Source organism: Spermophilus citellus (genome assembly GCF_964194105.1).
Source record: "Spermophilus citellus genome assembly, chromosome: 7".
NCBI classification, from domain to species: domain Eukaryota; kingdom Metazoa; phylum Chordata; class Mammalia; order Rodentia; family Sciuridae; genus Spermophilus; species Spermophilus citellus.
Window position 1 is genome coordinate 77,045,755 of NC_138188.1, and position 27,151 is coordinate 77,072,905.

Sequence of the window (27,151 nt, forward strand, 5' to 3'; positions counted from 1 at the left end):
AAGCTGAGGGAAGTCAGTAGGAGGAAAGGGCTTTGTGTGAAGGGTCCTTGGTATGAAGGGAGCTTGGTATGAATTGGAAGGACCATGACTGTTATCTTTGCACACCCAAGACATCCACCAAAGGTTTCAGGGAAGATCAGATCTATGAGTGCAAGGACTCATAGATGGTGACTCGGAAAGACTATGATCCATGGAGAAATGGAGATAGTAATGGAAACTTTGAGCCAAAATGGGTTTGTTATACTTTTTATATTTCATCCTGACACTTTCTACCAAATTCTAGCTGTTCCAGGGATCTTATTTTTCTTTTGTAAGCATTAGTTGCTAAAATGTTCTCCAGAGTTCTTTGTTGAATGTCAGCATCAGGATCCAGTGAGGGGAGATGGCTACAGCTATTGAACAGCCACAGAAAGAGAAAATCCACTTCCAACTATGTGTCAAACCAACCAACAGCAGTGGTTTCTAAAAAATGTGATGTGTATGGGTTAGTGGGGGAGCCATTTCCAGTGAGAGAGGAGATAGAATGAAATTTCAAGGATCAATTTTTTTTTCCCTCATCTTCTTGTCATCTTAGAATGGATAACACAAACTTGGATCCAATTGTCTCTATTTTAATACAACTTTTCTTCTTGTAAACAAACTGTTTGGTCTGTTCTTTTTGTTTTGTTTTGTTTTATTTTTTTTGGGGGGTAGGGGGGTACTGGGGATTGAATTCAGGGGTACTCAACCACTAAACCACATCCCCAGCCCTATTTTGTATTTTATTTAGAGACAGGGTCTCACTGAGTTGCTTAGTACCTCACTATTGTTGAGGCTGAACTTGAACTTGAGATCCTCTGGCCTCAGCCTCCCAAGCTGCTGGGATTATAGGCATGCCTCACATCTGGCAGTGTCGGAGTTCCTTGACTTCAAGGTAGAGATTGCAGATGTGGATTGGGCCCAGCTATCAATAATGCCTGAAAACATTCCTGAGTTTGGTAGGGTCTTCATCTCTACTTCACCTGTCCTAGACCTAGCAAAGTTGAGAGGAAGACCTAGATGGATTTGCAAATTTGCAATCTCATTATTTCCTCTATTTGAGAGAATGGAGGAAAAAATTAAATACCAACTGCCTCTGTTTTTATTTTAATAGCACAGTTGAATCTAGGCAAAAATGTTATTAAACTAGTGAATTTTTGTTATCACAATGCACTCTCATCCTCGCCCTTGCCAATACAGGATCTTATGCTATATGAAAGCCTAGGTTTTGGAAAAGGAAACAGAAGATTTTCATAGCAGAGCAAAGGAAGGACTTATAGAGACTATGAGAAATAAGGATATTTTCCCCAGTAATGTGCGATCAAACATTGGAGGAGGGGGCTGGCGATGTGGCTCAATCGGTAGCACGCTCGCCTGGCATGCATGCGGCCCGGGTTCGATCCTCAGCACCACATACAAACAAAGATGTTGTGTCTGCCGAGAACTAAGAAAAAATAAATAAATATTAAAATTCTCTCTCTCTCTCTCTCTGTCCCCTTCTCTCACTCTCTCTAAAAAAAAAAAAATTCTCTCTCTCTCTCTCTCTCTCTCTCTCTCTCTCTCTCCTCTCTCACTCTCTCTTAAAAAAAAAATTGGAGGAAAGCCTATATGTAGGTCCTTCTGGATCTGAATTTACAGCATATTGAGTGGAAAGAACATGGACTGCAGAATCAGACGGAGTCTTGGATTCTTTATTGAAGAACTTTGAATAAGTTGATTTGCCCAGTTTTGTTTTTGTTTTTTGTTTTTTTTTTTTGTATGTTTCGGCATTCGTTAGAACCACCTTGAGAGCAGTATACCATGCAGATGTAAGGAGGCCTTTTCCCCATATTTCTGATTTAATTAGCTTTGGACAGGGATCAAGAATTTGCATTTCTAACTGGTTCACAGGGACCAGACTTCAGAACTCTGATTAAACCTGAGTCTCAATCTTGTCATCCATGAAACTTTGCAAACATTATCTACTTCATAGGTTTATTTTGACATTAATACCCAATTTGTATCTAGGATTTTTCATGTGCCACTCTGCTAAGCATGTTACATGATTTATATTGTTCAATACACAGAGGAGCCTCATGAGAAAGAATTTTCGGTGAAGAGTTTGCTAAGTCAAACGGCTGAGTAGAGTAGAGGCAGAATTTGCATGTGGAGAGCTTTGAGGCCAGAGCCCTTGCTCTGAACCAGGCCCCTGTGCCAGCCACCTTTGGAAATGGAGTAAGATCATGGTGAGGTGTCTATCTATTATGGTGTCCACCACTTAGTGCTTAATACGTGGGCTACAGGTGGTCATTTTGAGTTGTTCCTTTTAAAAACAATCCAAAGAAAGGGGAAAAAGAATACAAGGAATGGCATGGAAGGTGACAGGTGGATTCCCAGCAGCGGCTTGTGTCATATATTGTCAGGCTGGTGGCTTGGCTCCCTTAGCCCCTTTGCTTCCTCTGCTCAATAGAAATTGGTACCTACGTGAAAAGGGATAGTCAAGGGAGATGCAGTTTTCAGGAGTTTTGCCAAGCCACGTTGTCTGGCATGATTTGTCATGGGTAAAGCCCGTAGATTTCGCTTTCTCAGGTTGAGACAAACCCCTACACTCCAACGCAGGTGAAGTCGTTCTACATCATCTGGGTTGGCACAAGCTTGGCCAGAAGGGAGTGTTACCTAGAGCCAAGCTTTGGCATTCCTACTGGAACTTGAAACCACTGAAGTTCAAGTACATTCCCCTGGGCCAACTTGGATGATCTGGCTAATATAGTAATAACACTTTAAAAACATCACAAGACAGGACAGAGCTGCTCTGAAGAGGAAAACAGGGTAAGGATATAAGAAGATCCTGGTTATTTGTTGTGTCATTCTGCCTTTAAATGAAGGTCTGTGGAATGATTTGGGGCAGGGGAGTGGAGGTCACTTGCAAGAGGGTTGCCTTGAACTATCACTCGCTTTTTATTAAGAAGAAATCAGAGCCTTTATGTTTATAGACTTTTAAGCCTCAACAAGCTCCAAACCAAACTTGAATTTTGAAAAGAAAAAAAAAGAAAGAAAGAAAACTCTTATTTTAATGCTTTTATCATCACAGAGTAAGAAAAATGGTAACATTGCAGAAGAGGTTGTGACTGGTATCTCCTGTGTTTGGCTGCATTTAGAAAATAATGCCTTTAAACTCAAACAAGTCTTCCACCCTGCCTTTCCAATAAGTTTCCTTTGTACCTTGACAGATGTTAATCATAGAGCTTGAACGAATTCAGTGAAACTTATTTTACAAAAATATGGCATAAGGAAAAGTTAGAAGGATTTTTTTTTCCAAAGAAGAAAATATACCCAACCCCCAATTATTTGTGGTTGTAAGTGAAACTCTTCTAGTTGCTCACAGTGCACCAACTGTTCCCCTGAGAAGGCAATATGGATTGCCAGGGACAAGGGGAGTGTGACAAATGGGGATGTGACTTCTGCTTCTGTGTCTGTGATTATTAAAACAAAAGCATGTGCACGCATACATGTATGCTGACGTCACATATTTTCCCATAAGTTATTACATGTTGAAAATTAAGGTTTAGGAGAAATTCAGAACAGAAAACTGACAAAAATCATGAAGAAAGATGCAGTTTTCTTGCCCTGCCACAGATGTTCTGAGAAAATTATTCTAGCCCTCCAGGGACTGCATTATTTCCAGAAGGAAATGTTAAGTGGATTTTTAGGACAGTGTTAGCAAATATGTCTAGAGCTTGCTGGTGGGAGGTGTTATTGGAAATCAAAGCATGATTATGCTTGATTTTTATAATCTAAGATTTATCTGATTTCTCTAACTGAAGCGTTCTATAGAAAGAAACACTAGGATCTGATATTTCAGAATATTTCGGATCCTAGTACCTGTGAAAATTCCATTGCCCGACACTCCCCTGTTATCATTAGCTGGAGACCTTTGATGTTTTCCATGTACGTAGTGTCTAATCTTCCTGAGAAATAGATGAAGCACTCGTTCTTTTACCGTTTACATTCAGTACTTTAATTGTGTAATTCCACCTTCCCCACCCCCCTTCCTTCCCACTTTGCAGATCTCACAGGTGTCTGGTCAAACCTGTCAGGTGGGTCTCTGTTTGCCTGTCATTTGGGAAGCTGATGGTCTTACCTGGGCATGGCTGATTGCACAAAGCGGAACAGGGGTTAGTTTGAATTGCAGGTGTGAGCAATCAGTGCAGATCAGCACTAATCCATCAGCTATTAGCCACCAAACTGCTGCACACACAGCAGAAAGAGCCAAATGCTGAGCGCGATGGTGTGGGGATGAGTTTCAGTGGCTTCCAATGTGGAGGGCTTTGGCCTTTGCAGAGTGTGATCTCTGTGACTCTTCCCATGACACTTCATGAAATCATGGTGATGGGAGACAAATGAGAAACTGATCACAACTTCAGGTTGTGACAATTTCAGGAGATGCAATAATGTACAACACAAGGGTGAAGTGCTTAGGCTATAGAATTCTGCATTTCTCTCTCTCTCTCTCTCTCTCTCTCTCTCTCTCTCTCTCTCACACATTGGTTCTTTTTAGTTATATATAACATTAGGATTCATTTTGGCATAATTATAAAAACATGGATATAATTTGCTCTAATACAATCCCCATTATTTCTCCTTTCCCTTCCCTCCTCCCTCCCGTCCACTCTACTGATCTTTTTGCTATTTACTTTTAGTGTTTTGTTTTTTGTTAAATTATTGTCTTGTGGATATACTGCAGTATATTCATATATGTATTCTATCATCTATTGTCTGTCTGATTTCAGGTAAGTTTCTTGTTTTCACTAAACTTTATTTGTTCGCCTACAAAAGAGAGATAATACCTACTTTGAAGAGTTATTATCTCTGGCAAAGAGTAGGTGTTAAATGCATGCTAGGCGTTATTTTCACTATTATTATCAGAAAGCAGCACATATTCAATGTTTGATAGAGAGCAAGAACAAGGACGCACCTCTCTTAGTCTGGGAGGCCTAGCGAGCTTTCAGGAGGAGTAGGATGTAAACAACTTGAGCCTCGAAGATTGACGGGATCAGAAGGAAATGCCACAATCAAAGGCTGTTCTGGGACCAGTAAAAAGTTTATTTGGGTTGGTATGACAATTTGGAGATAAAAGATCTATGAGGTTCATTTTGTCAAGGACTGTGCTTTGTCAGGGGTTTGTCCTTTCAAAATGAATTTTGGGATACCAGAGCCGGAGCAGCCACTTATGAACAGGTTCTGTTGTAAATACTATCCCTGTGATCCACCTGTCATGCAAAAGGCCACTGCACACGAAAAGTCATAATTTTTCTTCTTGCCAGTAAGTTTGATGAGTACGGCACATTCCTCAATCAAAGAACATAAAAGAATGAACTTACACATCTGGGATCATTTGCCTTTGGTTAATTTTAACACTGTGAATGAGGGAGGAGCCTCCACAACAGGGTGGGGCTTCCCTTGGGGTCGTTCATGGCATTGTGCATGGGATCAAAATGTCATTGGTCTTGAACTTGTTATTTCCAGAGGCCGAAGATACCTTAAGACTGAGATACACCAGAAGATGACATATGAGCAGAACTGAGGGTCATATTGTTGGACAGAAAGAACAGTAGACAAAGTGCAGAAACCTCTGGACTTTATTAGCAAAGAGACCCGGGGGGAAAATCGTATCTCCTTCTTGGGCCACAGTTGCCACACTTAAAAAATTAGGATATCACACTGATCATCAGTGAAAATCATATTCTTAAGATTCTAATAAGTATAATTGTTAGGTCAAAAAAAAAAAAGCCTTTTAAGCCAATTAATCCAATGCACAGCAACCCCAAGATATAAATGAAACAAAAGTGGTTGGGCAATGGCTGGTGGGTGAAGGGCCAAGGCCTCAGGGTGTGCTCCTTCATGATCTCCCTCCGAGAGGGGCAGAGACGGACACTGAACTCTCTGGGAGCTGGGGGCTAATCCTGATGAACTTCAGGATTGCTAAGATCTCCCATGGTTCCAACACACTACAGTCCTGTAACAGCTTAAATTAATGTGACTACAGAGAGTTTGGGTTTCAATTTTTCCATTAATTTGACCAAAGAATTTTAGAAAATAAACATCTTCCAGGCCTTTCTTGTAGCAGATTCATTGTATCTACTTGGATGATGCTCTTTATTCATAAGATATATTTCATTATAGTCTATCAGAGCTCTAATACCAAGTGCCCTGAGAAGAAAAGTATTGAAATATATCTGATTGTACGTTGGAGGTATTCTTACTCAGATGGGAAGCCTGTCTTTGTTCGGAATGATACCAAAGTGCTTGCTATAAAAATCTTGCCTGGCATTGGGACAGAGGTGAGGAAACTTAAAGGAGGAGATTTCTCAGCAGCAGAGGAAGCTTCCCCTGGAGCCGGTTGACACTTGTCTATTGATGATCAGCCAAGTTAGAGTAGCTCCGGTCATACAGAAGGGCAATTCTCCAGCCCTGAGATATTTGAAGAAATAGGAGAGCAAATGGAAGATGCTGACATCCTAATCCTCCAAGAGCATCCCAGTCCATTCCTTCCCATTAGAGCGGTTAGTACCAAGCCAGGGAAGGTGGTACAAGGGCTTTACCAGCCTTCCAGCACTTTACCTCCAACAGCAGGCCTTCAGTGGAGAAGAGAGTAAAGGCCTCACTGTCTGTAATGCTACGAAAAACTTGGACCACACTCTAAGCAGGATGATTATGCACATACCACAGAATCATGCATCAGAGACTCAGAAATTATATCCTGTACCCAGTCTCCAACTGCTGTCTCACAAAATCTGTGGCCAGTTGGCAATGTTCCATCTCAGGGAAGGAGCTATATAGTCCAGAGGGTTCCCATGACCTTCTTGAGCTACTCAAATCACCTTACAGCTGGGGAACGTCTTGAGCCTCACAAATGGGTGTGATATTTTCTTCTGTTTTTCATTTACTGTCACATATTCAACAAGGAGGTTTTACCATGGAAGGTTTATCTTCAAAAGTCACAGGCTCACCAAGAAACCAGTGAGAGTTTTCCTTCAAGTTCTATGCTAATTTCAAATTCTGTACTAAAATATCCAGTGACTATGGTAATATTTTCTTGCATCTATTTATGCATTCCTATACTTATTTAAAAGGAAAACTTTTCTGACAAACTGAATTCAAAAACAAGCTGAATTTTGTACAGTGGCTCTACCAGAAGAGAGAACTATGTTATTCCTGATATATAGGGATCTTCTAATTCAAATGCTAATGTGTCAGAAATTTCTTCAACCTTTCCAATCCTTAATCCTTCTGTATAATTGGTTTAATTAAGCTTAACTTGCAGAAGCTTATGAGAAGTAAACAATGTATGTGTGTGTATATATGTGGGTGTATATGTATATGTAATATCTATCTATCTACCTATCTATAAAACCTTCTTAGCATAGTTTCTGGCCCATATGAAGTAATAAATAGTATTTTTCTTTCTTTCTTTCTTTTGGTACTGGGGATTGAACTCAGGGGCACTTGACCACTTAACCACATCCCCAGCCCTATTTAGTATTTCATTTAGAGACAGGGTCTCATTGAGTTGCTTAGCACCTCGATTTTGCTGAGGCTGGCTTTGAACTTGTGATCCTCCTGCCTCAGCCTCCAAGCCTCTGGGATTTCAAGTGTGTGCCACTGAACCTGGCATAAATAGTTAACTATTTTGAAATAAGTTGTCCAAGCTGGCCCCAAACTTGTGATCCTTCACTTTAGCCTCCCTAGTAGGGAGAATCACAGGTGTGTGTCACCATGCCTGTCCTTTAAAAATTCTATTTACTGGAGGGAGGGAAGAATAGATGTTCATTGGAGTAGACAAAGGGGAATGAAGTGAAGGGAGTGGTGATGGGAATAGGAGAGACAGTAAAATAAATTGGACATAACTTTCCTGTGTTCACATATGAATACACCACCAGTGGAACTCCACATTAGGTACATCCACAAGAATGGGATCCTAGTTAGAATAAGTTATATTCTATGTATGTATAATATGTCAAAATACATTCTACTTTCATGGATACCTAGAAAGAATAAATAAATAAATATAAGCAAATAAAGTCTTAAAGATATATTAGTCTACCATTCCCAGATACTTATTGTTTTATTAAAAATGAAGTTATTATTATAATTGGCATTCTTTTGAATACTTCTTTCTCCTTTTCCCCATATTTTTAAAGATTTCCAAATTATCATTAAAGTTCAAAATTTCAAACAAAAAACAAAAATAAATACATAAACAGATTCTATTTACTAATAAAGTCATCCTCTTGCTGATCAATTGTGCCTAAACCATAAAGTTATTGAACATAGAATATTTATCTGAATTTCTATAAAAGATTAATCTATCCTAGGATTGGAGATTAGACAAACTACATCTATACCCAGAGCACACATGAGCAATGGTCTGTGGCCAACCAACTCATGGTTCTGTAAAGGGGAAATAAAAATTCATTGTAGGTCATAAGCAAACAAATATAAATAGTTCAAGACACTCCTGAGAGTGGTTTAGGTTTTTCAGAGGCAATTCCAATAGTTTAGTTCAGACTTTTTTTTTTTTTTTTTTTTTTTTAAGAACAAGATTAATTAATACATTGGCAAAGTGATATTGGTGGAGTCACTCTGCAGCCTCACCAGCTTAGTGCTAATGTGGACAATGCTCAGGTCGCAATTCTAGCTAGAAAGGAAGCTTGGGAGCTGTTTCCTCTCTATTCCTTTGACCCCTTTGCTGGTTATGATGTTTTTCTTAGCTTGTGTGAAAAAAAAATTACTCAGAAAAAGCTTGCTAGGTATTTCTTTCCTTTGGTGTATTTTTTTTTTTTCAGCCAAAATATAAGACCTTACTTAGATGACTAGCAATTAAGGAATTTTTGTGGTTTATTTCCTGATCTAACTGCTTACTTCTGAAGAAAGCAATTCTGACAAGCTTGAGTTAACCTGGCTCTTACCAAAACTGAGAGCCCAAAATTGTTTTTTGAAAGATTTAGATAGAAAAGTCAGGCTGAAATTTTAACACTAAAATTTTTCTTTTTTTTTAAAGAGAGAGTGAGAGAGGGGGGAGAGAGAGAGAGAGAGAGAGAGAGAGAGAGAGAGAATTTTTAATATTTATTTTTTAGTTCTCGGCGGACACAACATCTTTTGTTGGTATGTGGTGCTGAGGATCGAACCCGGGCCGCATGCATGCCAGTCGAGCGCGCTACCGCTTGAGCCACATCCCCAGCCCACGAAAATTTTTCTTAAGGTTGCTTTTCATAGATCATGTAGACCATCTTTTCCCCCTTGGAAGCTGCCTTTATAGAAAAATAAACCATTTTCCTGTACATTAGCTTCATATTTTGTATAACACTGGAGATCTGCAGCCAAACTAGAATTAAAACGAGTAAGCAGATCAATGACAATGATTCTACTTACAATACAGATAAGACTTGGAATTAATAAAACCCTTTACTCACATAAATCTCAACACTGTTTTAATAAAGTTGACCTTATTGCTTATAGTTGAATATGAATTTAAATTTAAATTATTTTTCAAGTATCATTATAAGGAGGAAAATAACTTCTTAGAATTCATGTTGTAAGAGGAGAAACTCAAGAGATGTCACTTTCATCGTCAAGATGGAGACCAGCATCCTCTTTAATGTGGGGCATATTGCAGGTGCTCGCTTAGCTGAGGCATGAATCAGCAGCTCGACTATGTGCCCCCCAAGGACATGTTTCTGTTTCCTTTCCATAATATTGGCTTCATCTAATTAGGCCTTACTTACTTATTGTAAGATGACAGCTCACAATTCTGGAGATGGCCCTGGAGATGAACGTGGCCATCTTTGCTCAGGTAGTCTCTGCAGAGTTATTGAGCTTTGCTCTGATTAAACTGGCTCTGTCATAGCTTTGGAACACCCATGGGCCATGCTCATTGGCCAGGAGAATGAATGGTGTTGGCCTCATTAGACTCACAATGTTGGTATCTGGAGCCCTGAGCAGACTCAGCTTCCCCAAGAGCACATGGCCTAAGACTAGGGGAAAAGAAATCCTCTTGGAGTGGCTTCCAGGCAGAAATATCCAAACTGGAACACAACATGTCCATGACATTGATCACCAATTCACACAACCATACTTTGGGAAAACTGTTTGAAGGTGGAAATGAAGTGAAAGTTGGGTGGGTAGGTGGAAGGTGAAAGTGTGGAACTACTGGGAACTTTTGAGCAGGGCTGTGACAGAGCTGAAATGGCCATTTAGGCATTTAATAATCATGATGACACTGATCATATCTTACATGACTAGAGCTTTATGTTTTCCAAAGCACTTTCACTTACCAGAGACCTCTGGATCCAGTGAAATAGGGGCAGGAAGTCTACAAATTTTGTAAATGAAATAAGGGTTCAGAAAATTTATTTAGAGCTAATGACAGTCAGGATGATGACTCAAGTCTCCTTAACTTTTAGTGTACCTCTTTTCACACTGAATTAACATTTATAACATAAATTGGTATAGCAACTACATCAAAGAAGATTACTCAGTTTTTTAAGGTTTTCCTAATTTGTTCACAGAATATTTATTGAATGCCTGTTATATGCCAGGCATTATGTTAGGTGTTGAGGCTCAAGAGAGGTAATTCCACATAAGCCAAGTTATGAGTCATCTGCTAAACAAAATCACAGAGTGGTACATTAATCTAGTCTTGAGAGAATGGAGGGGCAGTGAGGGAAAGCTTATGAGGTGGAGAGTGTGTCAGGTAAAACCTCAAAGGCAAGTAAGGGGGGAACTAACTGGAAAGGATGGTGGGTTTAGGGTGGGAGGAATCTGCTCTCCAACTGAAAGAACAGTGTGTACAAAAGTCCTGAGATGCAGGAAAACTGCAGAGTTACGGCTGAAGCACTAAATCCAGAGGTTGAGTCATGAAACTGAAGAAAGCTCGAGATATTGGCTGTGGCCACACCACAGAACCTTGAACACTTTCACTTTTTCCTGAGGGAACGGAGCAGCATGGAAAAAGTTGTAGAAAGGTCCCTCAGCTTATAGAACGGAAAATGGGTGAGGGTAGGAGGAAGAAATGGGGCAGGAAGCCTATGATGTGATGCTTGAATTAAGGCTGTGTCAGAGGAAGAGAAATATGTATTTGGACTTTTGAAATGTTAAAATTGCAAGCTTACAAAATATTATTTTACTTAGCAAGCACCCTGTCTCAAAATAAAAATAAAATGGCCTGGGGTTGTGGCTCAGTGGTTAAATGTTCCTAGGTTCAATCCCTGGTAGCAAACCAAACCAAACCAAAAAAAAAAAAAAAAAGCTCCAAATATTATTTTACCCTGAAGAATTTCGCACTTCATTTAAAGTTCACTTAGAAAAATTTTTTTTCATTGAATTTGCCTTATTCAGCAAGTAGTTACTGAACACCTAATGTAAGTTAGATAGCCTGGGTAGTAGTATTCCTCTTTCTTTTCTTTTTTCTTTTTTTGCAATACTGGAGATTGAACCCAGGAAGATTCTACCTCTGTGCTATATCCCAGTCTTTTTTTTATCTTGAATTTTGAGATAAGTTGCTCAGGTATATCTCAAAATTGCAATCTTCCTGCCTCAGCCTCCCAAGTTGCTGGGATTATAGGTGTGCACCATCACACCTGGCTGGTAGTATCTTTCTGGTCAGTTTAATTTGTTTAAAATACATCTGCATCTTGCACAATTCACAGTAACCAAACCATGTAAACAGTTTAGGTGTCCATCAATGGATAAATCGATCAAGGAAATATACATAGACAATGGAGTTTTATTCAGCGATAAACAAAAATGAAATCATATCATTTTCAGGAAAACAAATGGAACTTGACCATTATGTTAAGTGAAATAAGTCAAACTCAGAAGGTGAAGGATTGTATGTTTTCTCTCAAATGTGGAAGGTAGAGAAGAAAAAGGAATAGAAGGTGGGGACAGGGATGTGAGGATCTTATGAAAATCAAAGAGACATCAGTAGAGGAAAGGGACAGGGGAAGGAGAAGGAGAGGGAGGGAGGAAGTGCTGGGGGGTGACATTGGCCAAATTGTATTGTTATATTGTGTGCATGTATGTAACAACCAATCCCATCATTATGTACAGCCAATAAAAAATGAACCAATAAAAAATGTGGACACATAAAGTTGGTCAGTTCAGTCCTGTTGTACTGCATTTCGAAACTGTCCTGAATTCATATTATTTTGAGTTGAAAGGAGTCATGGGATAACTTGTATTTTGGAAATCTTTCCTAAGCAAAAGCATCTTGCTAATTTTTCTCATAATATCTGAGAGAAAGGCAAAAGAGTGTGTTGGGCAAATCAGCTTAGCACTTGATATAACTGTATAAAATTACTACAGAAATAACTCCCAATGAAATTTTAGGACTTGCTCAAATTTCAAAATTAGTATAATTCTGTATCTAACAGATGCAAATGTGGAAAGATATTTAGCTTCTGCAGGGAATAAAAGGATTTAGGCAAACATGCAGTATGTGTTTACTAATTAATTCAGCTACATTTTTGATGAAGTCCGATGCTCAGAAACACCCTATTTGTTTATGGAATTAGAAGTCTGCACACTCCTTCCTTATCGGCAGGCTGAGCCTATTCTTCACCCAGGTATCAGCTCCTTCAATAATCTCTAAACTGTCTCAGCGCTTTACAACTCTGACTGATAAAGGCAATTCTAATTTAGTGCTCACGTTAATTATCAGTAATATTAAATGAATATATTGCAGGTATTTACATGTGTCATTTATAGTGGCTGTATGCTAAAGAAAATGATTATAATTGTTCTTATTAGTTATCATATTTCATGCTTTTGCAATGAAATTCTCTCTCTGGTTTTGTTTGGGGAATATCTTAATGAGGAAAAAGGGTTTACAATGTTTTGAAATGTTTGCAAGGCACTAAGTAGTGTTTTCTAACTCATTAGTCATATTTTATTCAAAAATTCCTTTGTATTATGATGTTTCTGAGCATGCATAAACCAGATTAAAAGGTAAAAATGGGGCAGCCAGACAATCTTTTTAAACTGATAAAGGGGGAAAGAAATTATATCAGAGAATGAAAAATGGAATACCTCCAAAATTTGAAAGTTTAGATTCCTCTATTTTTTTTCTTGTTAATTCTGTCAGGAATTGCAATATGGAAACATGAACTACCCTTTGTTGTCTAAATATTACCCAACTGGAACCCAATTCAGAGTAAACCAGCAGGATAACTTATTTTCATTGCACCTTTTCATTCAGCTGAAAGCATTTACTCTACCTTATGTTGAATGAAAACTTAAATTTCTAATATGTGGATTAACCACTTGCTATAGATAAATACATGATTAATTTTCAAAGTTGATTCAATATTCTAAATTTTGCTATGACAATAAAAGCTGCCAGATGGTCACTTGAATTGATTTGTATAGAATTGTGCCTCAGTTATTTAGTGCAGTTGGGGGAATGAGGTGTTCCAAAACAATGGATTGTTTACAGAGAGCTGAAGTTCAAATCTCTAAATGGTTTTCACCCTCAGTGCTATCTGTCATCCATAGCTCAAATCCACATTGCCTTTCCTGAAAGTCCTTCCCTAATGTCTCTGCCAGCCCTGGTCAGTGTTTATGTTCCCTTCTTTGCATCGTCCCATATTGTAAGCATCTGTTTTACTCTTCTGTTCTTATCAACCTCCCTGGTCCCACTTGCTAAGTTACTGAGAGCTGGGCTCTGTCTTATACACCTTGATACTTCCAATGCCGTACACCAACAAGCCACATAGAGGACGAAGATTTTCACCACATAACGGTAGCCACTTGAAAATAGTCCATTCATTCACCTTTAAATAAAGTTTATTGAAATATAAAGTCACAGAAAGTCTATAAACCCTTCAAATATATGCCTATCAATCTTGCTGTCCATGGCTGAGCTATACTCCTTTGTCCCCTTTAGCAACAAGGAGAAGGTGCATCATTGAAGGCTGATATTTAGAGCTATAGCAGAATCCTATGGGGTCTGAATTGACTCCTAACATTAAGGGGACAGATCACTTCTCAGTGCTTTAATTAACCTCTATCTCTCTGCCATTTCCACCATTCCTCTTCACCCCCATCTCTTGTTTTCTTTAGGCAATTGTTGGCTCTTAAACCACATGCCTTGGTTTCAGAGTGACCACCATCCTGTCCTTCCAGTACACAAACCAACTGGTCCTAACACATCTTATGGCATCTTTTTGGCTCATTTCATTATTATTTGTCATTTGTCTCTCAAATGCTCATTTATTTTTCTTCCCCCTTTACCACAGAAAAGGCTAGATTTTTTTTCTTAACTCAAGACTCAATTTGTTTCTGGATGAACTAAATATTTAACATTTCCAGAAAGCTGCTTTCTAGAAGCTAGAGTGTTACCATAACTGATTCCCATTTCAGGTAATTCCTTAAAATTAAATTTTATGTCTAGAGGAAAAAGAGAAATACAACTTAATTTTGTAAGTGGAGAACAGAACATTGTGCAGGGATCAAGTTTAAGTAACTGTATAATATTCTTTAAATTGGCTTAGGATGAGATTCTTAATACATTTTCTTTAAATTTTTCAAAGACTCTCACTAGTCTTTATTTTAGTATCTTACAGCTCACACTTAGGGTTATGCCTCTGATAGTTAATCTAAACAATTCCTAAGTGATTTTTGCCTCTTCTTTATAGCACATTTTCCAGTAAAAATACAGATTCTTTGCTTACTGCCAATCACAGTCTGTTTCTTCAAACATTCAGTGGTTCCTCTCAATTGTTATTCTTTGAAAAAACAACAACAGTAATTTTAAGCCTCTGTTTTAAGGACTTATATAGGAAACTGCTAATGCTTTTCCTTAATTGTTGTTATCATCCAATATGTATATTGAGCAACATTTCTTAAAATATGATTCAGGAACCAACAGCATCAGAGTCAGACTTTTTTATTGGAAAGAAAAAGTGCCTCAAAATTGCATCACATAAACTACACTCTCTATCTTTATTTATCCAGGATCTGAAATATTAAAATAAAAAGTAGCAATAATAATAATATGGTGCATATTCTATATTAATAAATAAATTTGGGTTAGAATCTCCTCTGAACACCTGACGTTCTTCTCTTACCTGTTCAAAGCCAGCCTGTTTCATTACATGCATGTGTTGAAAGGGCCCTAGAGAAGCCAAGTAACTAACTTGTTCTTGGTTACTTTTGAGGAATTCTGCTTTTCCACACTCTCCCTCCCTGAGTCCATCCTGTCTCAGCTTTAAATGACATCTGAATGCAGATGGCTTCCTAACATATTATTCTGGTCAGTTCTCTCCCCTGGATTCTGACCTGTATAATTAGTTTCCTTCCTTGCCTCTATTTGAAGGCCAATAACACCTCATACCACGGCCAGCCAACCTTTTGATGATTGAAATACAATTCTTGATTTCCATCCCAACATCCAAAACCCAGACTTCAATCTTCCCCATTCCAATGAGCAGCATTACTTTCATTCATTTTCTCGGGCCAAAGACCTAGGGCCATTTTGGATTCCTGCCTTTCTCCCATCCCTTATACTCAGCCCATCAGCAAGTCTTGGCACAACATTCCATATGTGTTCTGAAGCTGGCCACTCTTCACTCCCCTGGCTACTGGCAAGCTTGTCCAGCCACTATTCCCCCTTGATGGGTTCCTGCAATAGCCTCATCATGGATCTCCAGTTCTTACTCCTATGCTCCACCAGCCGCAGAATCACCTTTTTTAGCATTGGATTGCATTATTCCATGGCTCAAAACCCTGCAGGGGGCCACCCACAACACTAGGAACACACCCTCAGGTTCCTACCTCTGCCTACCACAGATCCACATGATGCAATCTGCCTACCTCTTCCACCTTCTCTCCCATCATTGTTCATTTAGTTCCTCGCATCTTCGCACCTCAGGGACTTTGCACTTGTGATTTCTTGTGCCTGGAGTGCCCTTCCCCCACACTCCACTTGACTTTCTCCAGCACTTCTTTCAGGTCTATACACCCACCAAGGGAACGTTCCTATGGACACCACCTCTCTTCCACCACTCCCCATGCTGGATTTTTCTTCAAAACATGCATGCTACCTTGCATTACATCACACACAAAATTTTCTACTTGTCGTCTGTATTATTCCTGTCTGGGCTACACATCTTATTCATTACTGCCCCTGCAGGACCTAAAGCAGAACCAGCACAGAACCTTTGTTGAATGTCTGAACTTAATCCACATCTCTTCTTTATATATTTTAGTTAAACTATGGCTGAGAGTTTGAAAGAAACCATTTTGAAAGTTTTCCTTGGCGTAAAGTGACAGTGATGTGACTCAGCTTTGGATGATCATGAAAATAACGTGTCAGTCTCTCCCTTGTTGTGGGAAAGTGCTTCTGTAAGTCAGACTACCCTCTTTGTTTGACCGAATGTTCCCACAGTTGCTGAGGGAAGGCTTCCCCCAAATATAAATTATAACATGGAAGGAATTGTTTTCATTTTTCGGTATTGCTATGAATCTGTGGATCCAAAACTTTCTCTTAAGGCATTTCTTGATCTTATTTTCGAATTGATATGTTATAGATTCGTTGGATATGTTTAGTCATGTTTTCACTTCCTGAGAGGCAATGAAAAAAGATGTTGGACAGCAGGGATATTAAAAGCCCCTTCCCCCTTTTTTGAGTTAAGCATCATCAGGCATGCTTATGTCGATAGTTGAATATATTATGCCTAGAATTTAGTATATGCATTAAATAGGATAGAGTTCACCAGCAAATGTAAAAATAGAACAAAATACAACACTTTGCTCGAAGATTGGAGGTGAGGTGATTGGTATGTTAATTAAAGGTGACCTCAGTACTCTTAATATTAACCTCCCGATTTTCTCCAGTGTTTCAGGTGGAAAAAAAATTATTCTTCAATATTCGTAAGAATGAGATTGGATAAAAGACACAAATGAAGTCCAGACCAAGTACAAAAACACGGGCTCCTTCTCCTGGCTGCTCAACTAATGCAGACTTAGTCTGAGCACGAGATAACTATCTCAACAGCCATTCCATTGCTCAGACTTCAAATTACAGTAATTATGACAATTTGTGCCAATAGCCATGAGGTGGGATTTTTGATGTGGTTAAAAATAACATCTGTAAAACCCAATAAAAATTACATTTTGCTAATTTTCTGATAAGATACTGTTTTAACTATACTGTGTCTTCTGCCGCTGCCAGTTTTCAATTAGAGCATTCCTTTAAAAAAATTTTTTTTAACCCATTTTGTCTCCTGGATCCAATTCCATCCTCGGCAATGCATTTGTTTTAACGCTCTTAATTAATTGTTTTGTGTGAATTTTGCCTTTCAAACTGATGCTAATCTTGGAGACTTTATTAACATGCGGATTGCTAAATCTTGATAGAAAAGGATCAATAGCACAGCTCAGCTTGTCCTTTCTGGCTTAGAAAACAGAGTTCCCATGACAGCCTGCTCAGCCAAGTCAGTGCAGAAAAGGACAATGACAAAGTTAATAATGGGGCAACCAAAACAGGTCAGGTCTGCAGTTCTGTCCAGCCCATAAATTGCTAGCTCTGCCTAGGAGAACGGCCACTGGCCATAGTTCCTCTGGAACCCTGTCACTGTAGCTCATGTGTCTTATATGCTGGGTTTCCTAAATCCCTTTCCTCTCAGTTATTTTATTTTATTTTATTTTTGTACCACTGATTGAACCCAGGGGTGCTTAACCACTGAGCCACATCCCCAGCCTTTTTTTCTTTTTTATTTTGAGACAGGGTCTCACTGAGTTGCATTGTGTCTTACTAAATTGCGAAGGCTGGCCTCAAACATCTGACCCTCCTGCCTTGGCCTTACCAGCCACTGGGATTATAGATATGTGCCACCACCCATTGGGATTACAGGTGTGTACCACCCCGCTTAGCCCTCTTAGTTAATTTTTGATTAAAACAATTATATACATTGTTATCTCTTTATTTTATAGATGATAAATCTAAGGGTCAGAGAGTTCAAGTGGCCTCCCCAAGCTCACTCAGTTAGTGGAAGAGTCCCAAAGCACCCCTCCCTCTGGCCTTTCAGTCAAGCCCATGTGGGGATGTGAAGGTGGACCCCCCTCTGGCTCCACGGAGATATTGTCTGCAGCCTTCGGTCTACTCCTTGTACCTCTAAACAAAGAAATAAAATTCTCCCTTAATCCATGCCCTCCTCCAGCTACCACCACCTTTCTCTCTTTCTTTTTCTTCTGCACGTTTTCACATCCACCCAACAATACCCACCTCTAAACTGAGACTGATTGGCTGCAAAGTTTCTCAAATCCAATGATTTCCCTCCATCCCCATTGTCATTGTCCCATTTCTTGTCCTCACCATGGCTTCTCCAACCAGTGGATAACTGGGTGACCCTGGAAACTGGAATCTGGTCATGTACTCATTCACGGAGGACCGTTGCTGAGGACATTATAGTTGGCAAGATAAACATGACTCTTGTCCTCACCAAGCTTTCGGGATCTTTTGGCCTGTTCTGAGGCGAATGATGAATCTACTTTTTGCTTTGCCTAATTTCCTTTGTTCCTTTACATCAACTGTGTGAACAGTCCTCTCACTCTAAGAGAAAACTTTAATTCACTGTAGAGACCATAGTCAGTAATTATATTCATTTACCTATGTTTACTTTTGAAATATAATAGATAAGCAATAGTCTAGTTATTATTAAAAGCCATAATCTCTGGTAGTAGTTTTTACCCCCAAGACTAGTGATTTTATGTGTTTGTGTGTGTGTGTGTGTGTGTGTGTGTGTGTGTGCGTATGTGTGTATATGGGTGTATGTGTGAGCATGCGTGTATGTGTGTACATGTGCCCCAGTATAAGTTTGCATGTAATATTTTATGCAATATTTGTCTGGGCAACATTTATGAATGTTTTCATCCATTTCTTAGATTTGCAATAAATAGTCCCTTGTTGACTGGGCAAAATATCAATTTAATAAATTGTATTGTTATCCAATTCTTTTGAAATCTTTTTCTATTTTCTAACATACTAGGCAAGCACTCAACCACTGAGCCACATCCCCAGTCCTTAGTTGATCTAGGTTTAAGTAAAAAATAAAAACATTCTTTTTAAAGTAATTCAACCTTTTGTGGCTTTATTTGTGCTTTTGCTTACTCTTTGAGTTTGAAGATTCAGCCATGCTAAGAAATTAGTCCTTACTGAATATTTAAGTGACTTTGTTAGGAAACCCAGGCTTGGCCTATACCTGGAAATGAATAAATGTGGCCTAAAGAGTCCAGGTATTTTAGGAACCACTACAAAGTTCTAAAGATCAATTCTATATCTATCATAAACATAGCTGAAAAGAAGCAGTCGCCTTCTGGTGTTATACTGTTTGGTGCAGCTTTGGTGTCAGGAGGAACAGTGGGTAAGATCCATGTTCTCGAACCTCATGCAAGCCATGGCTTACTTAAAAGTTTTCAGAAGCAGAGTCGAGCAGGTAGAAGGCGACAATGAAGGGCAGTGGGAAGGGCGTGCTTAATCATTCACCTTATTCCACCCAAATTTACCTAGCAGAGCCCATCTTGAAGACAGCTTGGTGACAGACCTGTGGGTAGGGTGCGTGCCCCTTTTTCTTTCTATCATGATCCCGTCACCCGAGGAATGCTCAGCAGTGAGAGTGGTTTCAGGTGAATGTTTGGGCCCCCATTGCTACAGGCTGGGAAGTAGATGAGAAGTGAAAAGGTGAAGACAAATGTGGTCTAGTCTTTCAAGAAGTTTGGTTGAGCAGTGAAGAAGAGAGACGGGGTGATGGCTAGTGGAACTGTGGAATCAGAAGAACTTGTTTTTTGTTTTGGGAAAAGGGTGTTGAAAGCATCCTAAACACATTCATGAGGGTAGCAAAGAGGTAGAGGAGAGGTCAAAGATAAGGAGAGGATATTGATAGATTGACATCTGAGATCCAGTGTAGGAACACACACATTTCCACACACATCTTAAGAGATATGTGACTCTTCTCAACGTGGAGTAAGGACTTCAGACTTTTGAATCTTTTGTTCCTCCTAGGAGAGTCTTTTATTTTACGTTTACTTCTCAAAGCTTTCTGGTATGAAATTCCTAGTTCTGAAATGAAATAGAAAAAAAGAGAATTCCATCAAAGCAACAAAAACAATTACATACACATGTTAATATTGAATTATATATCATACATAGCATATAAATTATATATAAAAATGTTATGCATGAATTATATACCCACATATATCATACACAAAATACATATCTGCAGAAACTAATATATATATAGTCAGAGATAATACTGAGATACGATGATTCTATTTTATTTCAAATAATCTAGGTTGGGAAATATAGGAAGGGGTATAAATGAAAAAAGATTGACTTAAGCATCCTTTGCTTTGTATATATTTGAAATTTTATATAACAAAAATTATAAAGCAATAAATAGTTGCTAAACTCAAGTGTTCATTATTTATCCACCCCTTGAATTTTACTTTTAAGGTACTCATCTTTCTTGAAGAAAGTGAAATGTGTTAGTTTGTAAAGCCTTGGTCAGTTCACAATGACAGTTAAGTTAGTGCTTTAATATCTTCAGTGACACTTGCACTAGAAGACTTAAAAAAAATTCTCAGTCTCAATGTTGTGATTTGAAAAGCAACAAATAATTAATTATTTTTAATTGACCATTATTTTAATTATTAGTAACATAGACCATCTCTCATATGATATCAGAATCATGGAGAAAAAAATCAGGACAATTCTTTCTTTCTTCCTTTTTTTCCTTCCTTCCTTATTTCCTTCCTTCCTTCTTTCCTTCTCTCCTTCCTTCCTTCTTTCCTTCTCTCCTTCCTTCCTTCCTTCCTTCCTTCCTTCCTTCCTTCCTTCCTTCCTTCCTTCCTTCCTTCCTTCCTTCCTTTCTTTCTTTCTTTCTGTTCTTATTGAATTCAGGGGTGCTTTAACACTGACTTACATCCCCAGCCCTATTTTGTATTTTATTTAGAGACAGGGTTTCACTGAGTTGTTTAGTGCCTCCCCATTGCTGAGGCTGACTTTGAAATTGTGATCCTCCTGTCTCAAACTCCAGACCCCTGGGATTACAGGCATGTGCCACCATGCGCGGCCCCAGCATTTTTTGTATTTATTTTCAGACAGGGGCTCGCAAAGTTGTTTAGGTTCTCACTAAGTCTCTGAGGCTGTCCTTGAACTTATGATCCTTCTGCCTCACTTTCCCAAGTCACTGGGATTACAGGTGTGTACCACCAAGCCCAACATCCCTAGGAAATTTTTAAGATGTTTTATTTCTTAAAAATTTGTTTCTGAATTTTAGGTGCTAATAAGGTCAGATATGGTGTTTATTTTTAGAAAAAAAGTCCTTTTTTATTTAAAATGTGATTCCCATTGTTCATCTCCTACTTTTCCAAAGCAGGGAGGGAGAAGATGATATATCCAGCTAAAAGTTGAATTGAACCTACCCCCAAGTGTGGGTTCACACAGCTCCTGTAGGAGCAACAATTGGAAAGATCCAGAGATATCAAATATGATATCAAATATGGAGAAGATTTCTACTAATTATAATTTAATAATGTCCAAAGATTATTTCCTACCTTGCCAATACATTTCCATATAAATATTGCTTGGGATATTTTAAGATTTTATTTTCAGAAGGGGATATTGAACATACCAGTTTTCGAAAGGCATGGTAGCACACACTATAATCCCAGCAGCTGGGGAGGCTGAGGTAGGAGGATAGCAAATTCAAAGCCTGCCTTAGCAATTTAGCAAGGCTCTAAGCAATTAAATGAGACCCTGTCTCAAATAAAAAAATAAAACAGGCTAAGTGCCCCAGGGTTCAATCTCTGGCACAAAAATAAATAAATTAGTGCTAGGGTGTGGCTCAGCGGTAGGTTACTTGCCTAGCATGTTTGAGGCCCTGGGTTCAATCCTCCTTCAGTACCACATGAAAATAAATAAATAAAATAAAGGTATTGTGTCCTACTACAACTCAAAAATTAATATTTAAAAATTAATTAATTAAATATAAAGAAAAGTAAAGAAAGTAACATGTTTTAATTTAGTGTGTCAGTGTACAGTGAGAAAAAGTATAGCTTGGTTGTCCCATTTACTAGTCCCATACTGTGTTATCAAATTATATACTGAATATACTTATTTAATTATATATTATATATTAAAGATTGTACAGTGTGATTTGATCTTAACTGAACAATGTTAGTATATCTGGAGGGTACAGAGAAGCTAGTCTAAATTCTGTTCAATTCCAGGCATTTTGTGGGGTAGGAACAATGATAGATTGGTCACAATTTCAATTCATTTCTGAGACCAGATGATTGTCATCTGGCAATAGACATCTACGGATTTATTTGATGGGATCAGGCAAAATAGAAGGTAAAATTTTATCTGAAATAAATATAAAACCAAAATTCAATATAATCTTTTTTTTTTTTAAAGAGAGAGTGAAAGGGGAGAGAGAGAGAGAGAGAGAGAGAGAGAGAGAGAGAATTTTTTTTTAATATTTATTTTTTAGTTCTCGGCGGACACAACATCTTTGTTGGTATGTGGTGCTGAGGATCCAACCCGGGCCGCACGCATGCAAGGCGAGCGCGCTACCGCTTGAGCCACATCCCCAGCCCTCAATATAATCTTATTTCCTGGTTTTTATAAAAGAAAACTTATCAATGATACTTTATAAAAATATGCTTATTAGCTCATCAAACTTTCAACTGAAAGAATTGCCATATTTGACCATTGCTCATGACCCAGTGGTAAGCTTAAGTAATTTTTAATTAATTTCAGTTGGCTTAATTGTCTTTTACAGGACTTCACTGTGACCAATATTACTTAAAAATATATCAAGGCAATCTCCAAATCTGGATGCTATAGTTCTAAGGAAAATTGGTGACTTCTTTTAGATGATCCACAAATGATGGTGATTCTCTTATGCCAACTATTGACATTTTGTGGCACTTAAAGCCATTATAATTTCTACAGGCTTTAAGACATAGGCCAGTGGTAAGTATTGTAAATTAGATGGATTCATTGAATTCATCCCACATTTCCCTTCTTAATCTTCCATATCTTAAGATACTCAGTCTAATTTTGTGTATCTTCAAATGGATGGTGAAATTGGGATGTCTTTATCTCCTTCTAAAAATTTACTATATGTATATAAAAAAATGTTCAACTTACAATAATGGAAATGTGAGTCAAAACTATGCTGAGATTTCATCTCATGCCAATTAGAACGGCAGTCATTAAGAATACAAACAATAATAAATGCTGGAGAGGAAGTAGAGGAAAAATAATACTTTTACACTGTTGGGATTGCAAATTAGTACAGCCACTATGGAAATCAGTATGAAGTTTTCTCAAAAGACTAGGCGTGAAAGCACCATACAACCCAATTATACCCAGTATTTATATTAAAGAATTAAAGTCACCATATTACAGTGATACATGTATAAGCAGCACATTTCACAATAGACAAAATATGAAACCAGCCTAGGTGAAAATCAATGGTAAATGGATCAAGAAAATGTGGTATATAAATGCAATGGAATTTTATTCAGCCATAAAAAATGAAATTATGTCATTTGCAGGAAAATGGATGGGACTTGAGACCATTATGTTAAGTGAAATAAATCAAACTCAGATGGTCAAGGGTTGTAGGTTTTCTCTCAAATGTAGAAGCTAGAGAGGAAAAGGGAAAAGAAAGGTGTGAGAGAGTGAGAAGGATCTCATGAAAATCAAAGGGAGATCAGTAGAGGACAAGGGGGAGGAGGAGGGGAGGGAGGGGGGAAGTGCTGGGGAATGATATTGGCCAAAGTATATTGTTATATTGTGTGCATGTATGAATATGTAACAACAAATTCCATGATTATGTACAACTGTCATGTACCAATGAAAAATGTAGAAAAAAATTTACCATATACCTATCTCTCAAAGTAACTGCAACTTTCATCCTGGCGTTATACATTATTATCATTATTTAAAAATTTTTCTTCTTTCTTCATTTTCAAATTTGAAAAAAACATTCATATGTCTTATAAAAATCTGTCTTCAAACATACTTGCAAAGTTATTTTCTCTCTTGTAAGCATGGGGCACAGGCCTTCTAACAAAGAATACAGATTTTTTAAAAAATTCTGTCTGAAGACTGAGATTTGGGGATGATAATATATGTAAGTTCTTTGTGACCAGTTATGTTGATACCACGGAGACTCAAGCTGATGATCTTGGTATAGATAGCAGAATAATCTCCCGTTTTCTACTGGGCCATCTGGAGAAAGCCACTAGTTGAATGGCATTGTATATGATGTACAAGAGACTAATGAGAAAAGCAAACATTTTATTAAAATTTGAGATCGCAGAACTCCTCGGGCTACCACCGTCTTCAAATATTGTTTCTCAATGGCTTTGGGCCAATTACTTAGCTTCTTTACCTCAGCTTTTCAATTGGTAAAATGGGAACTGTTATAGTGTGATTAATTTGTCTCCTAAGGGGGTTGTTTATATTAATTAACTACTGTTAAGAGCTTTGAAGATGAAAAGTGCTAACTACTTATGTCATGATTACCCATGGAATAGTGGAATATGATAACTGCTTCACTAGATAAATGACTAAACCTGATACACACAAACTGTGAAATCTGTGGGAGGGGTGAAGACCCAGGGCAACCAGATAGCTGAGGAACAGCCTCAACAAGAAATGTATTAGTTACACTTGAGCCGTGGTTTAAGCCATTTCAACCACTTTCTGGAATATAGGTTTAGAGTTCCACGACTCTGGTACCACATTTTGCTTGGGCCATGCCTCCCATAATGACTCTGTGCTGGACATGTTTTCCCCTCAAACTCAACTAAATCTACCTTGATTCATATTCTACAAAGTATTGATTTCCGATTTCTCTTTTCAAGTATACTCACACCCTTCCACAGAGGACACACGCATTGCTAGTGTCGACAGGGAAGAGCGTTTTGCTCATTATTTGTATTGTTCAAAGCAAACCAAATACATCAGTGGAACACAAACGGCTCTTGCTTTGAGCCAATGAATATTTAAAGATATTGATTTACTTCCTTTAAGAAATTCAAAAAATAAACATATGGAACAAAGAAATAAAATGTCAAACTTTAAGCTTAAGCTTTCCCTGAGGACTATGTTTTTCACTGACCGTATCATTACCTACCTAGTTATGAGGTCATATTTCTGTACTATTCATTAGAATTTATCTTTAATTTCATAGCAAACTGTAACTGAAAAGCCAATATATGTTTTGCTCAACATCTATTGCACTGGTGTATTTATTCTAAGGTCATATTTAAGAACACCCAAGGGACAGAGCCTCTACAAAAATCATTATCTCTTGGTAATACTTTAAAATATTTCATCCATGGTATCGTTTTGGGAACCTGTTCTAGCATTCTTAATAATTCTAGATGATATGGAATTCATTTTATTTTGAGACAGTTTATAAAGCTTTCTTTAATAAAATTTTTCAGTTTTATTTCCTTGCTTACATATGTTACATATGCCACTTTGTTTTAAAAAAGGATTTAAGGCAGCTTCCTTTACTAGAAAACACTTTCTCTATGTTTCGATGTAATCCTTAAAGCTGATGGACATATCTGAAGTGGGATTATGGGGAAGCACAAATTTAAATTAATTCTCATTTCAAAAGCAACCATTGGAATCCTTAATATTCATGCTTAAAAGATTCCAAAGCCTTGTGAAAAGCATATTAAAATTTGAGTCAAAAACCTGATTTTACCTACTCACCTTGTCACTTACTTGGCGGTGCAACTTTGACAGATCATTTGACCTCAGTTCCTACTGATAAGTTAAGAATAACAATACTTTCATGATAGATTTTCTATAAAGATTAAGTGACTAATGTGTACTAGAAAATGACTGGTGTCTGACGGGCACTACACATATTTTATTTATCCTTTTTGGCCAGTAGAATCCAGTAACTATCCCTGTAAAGGACCATTTTAGATTTTAATCTAAAAGCTTGTGCTCGAGTCAGTTCTACATTTCTGGGAATAGTTTGTTCTTGAATAATTTTCACAACTCTAATGTGGCTGTAACTTTCTCATGCTGTGAGTCATAACATTCATATTAGAAGATAATTTTCTTTTAAATAATTTAATCTTAATGGGAAAAAGATTTATCTCCAATGAATCAAGTGAGAAATCGGTATGTAAATGGAATATTTTTCTATTAAAAAAGAGACAAGCTTTCAGAATGATGAGCTAAGGATATACTATATGACCTGGGTTTGTGTAACAATTTTAAAGTTTGACAATCTTTAATGCATGTGTCCCTGCATTCACTGTTTTGAAGCTCCAGCTAGTTTCTCAATGAAAAAAACATCAGCCCCTTAGACATATGACAAGGAAATCCTTATTTAACCTTAAAAAGACAGAGAAAGGAATGGGGAAGTGCCTAAACCTAACAGAAGAATAAGTCTTCTTGGAATCCAAGCCCAAATAAATATTTGAACAGGAATGGTATCTTCATGTATGTGGTGGAAAATAGGTCCATTTCAGGCTGCACTTCTTGGCAGGCTGGCCTGTTGACTTTATCACCTCGGCATCACTGGAGTTTCAGACACCTTCCAGCAGGTTTCCCCAGACGCAAGCGCACATCCCTCGCCCTGTGCTGGAACCAGGCCATGAGCCCAGACTAGTGAGCCCCTGCCAGGAAGATCCCTTGGCCCAGCACTCTTGTCCCCGTCCTCGCCTTCAACTCCCCTGCCTTATTTGTTTGTTCATTTGTTTGTTTTGGGTACTGGGATTGAATTTAGGGGCGCCTTACCATTGAGCTACATCCCCAGACCTTTTTTATTTTTTAAATTTTGAAACAGAATCTTGCCAAGTTGCTGAGGCTGGTCTCGAACTTGTGATCCTCTTGTCTTATCTTCCTGAGTGCCTGGGATTACAGGCATGTGCCACCAGATCTGATCAACCTCATTTTTGAATTGCGCCCCAGCAAATGCCATTTAAACTACACCCACTTACATGCTTTCATCCTGGGAATCTGCATTCTCTGCACAGCTTACAGAGCTGGCCCTATTTCTATTCCAGACTGAGTTCTCATTCCTTTATTTTAGTTTTATGGTAA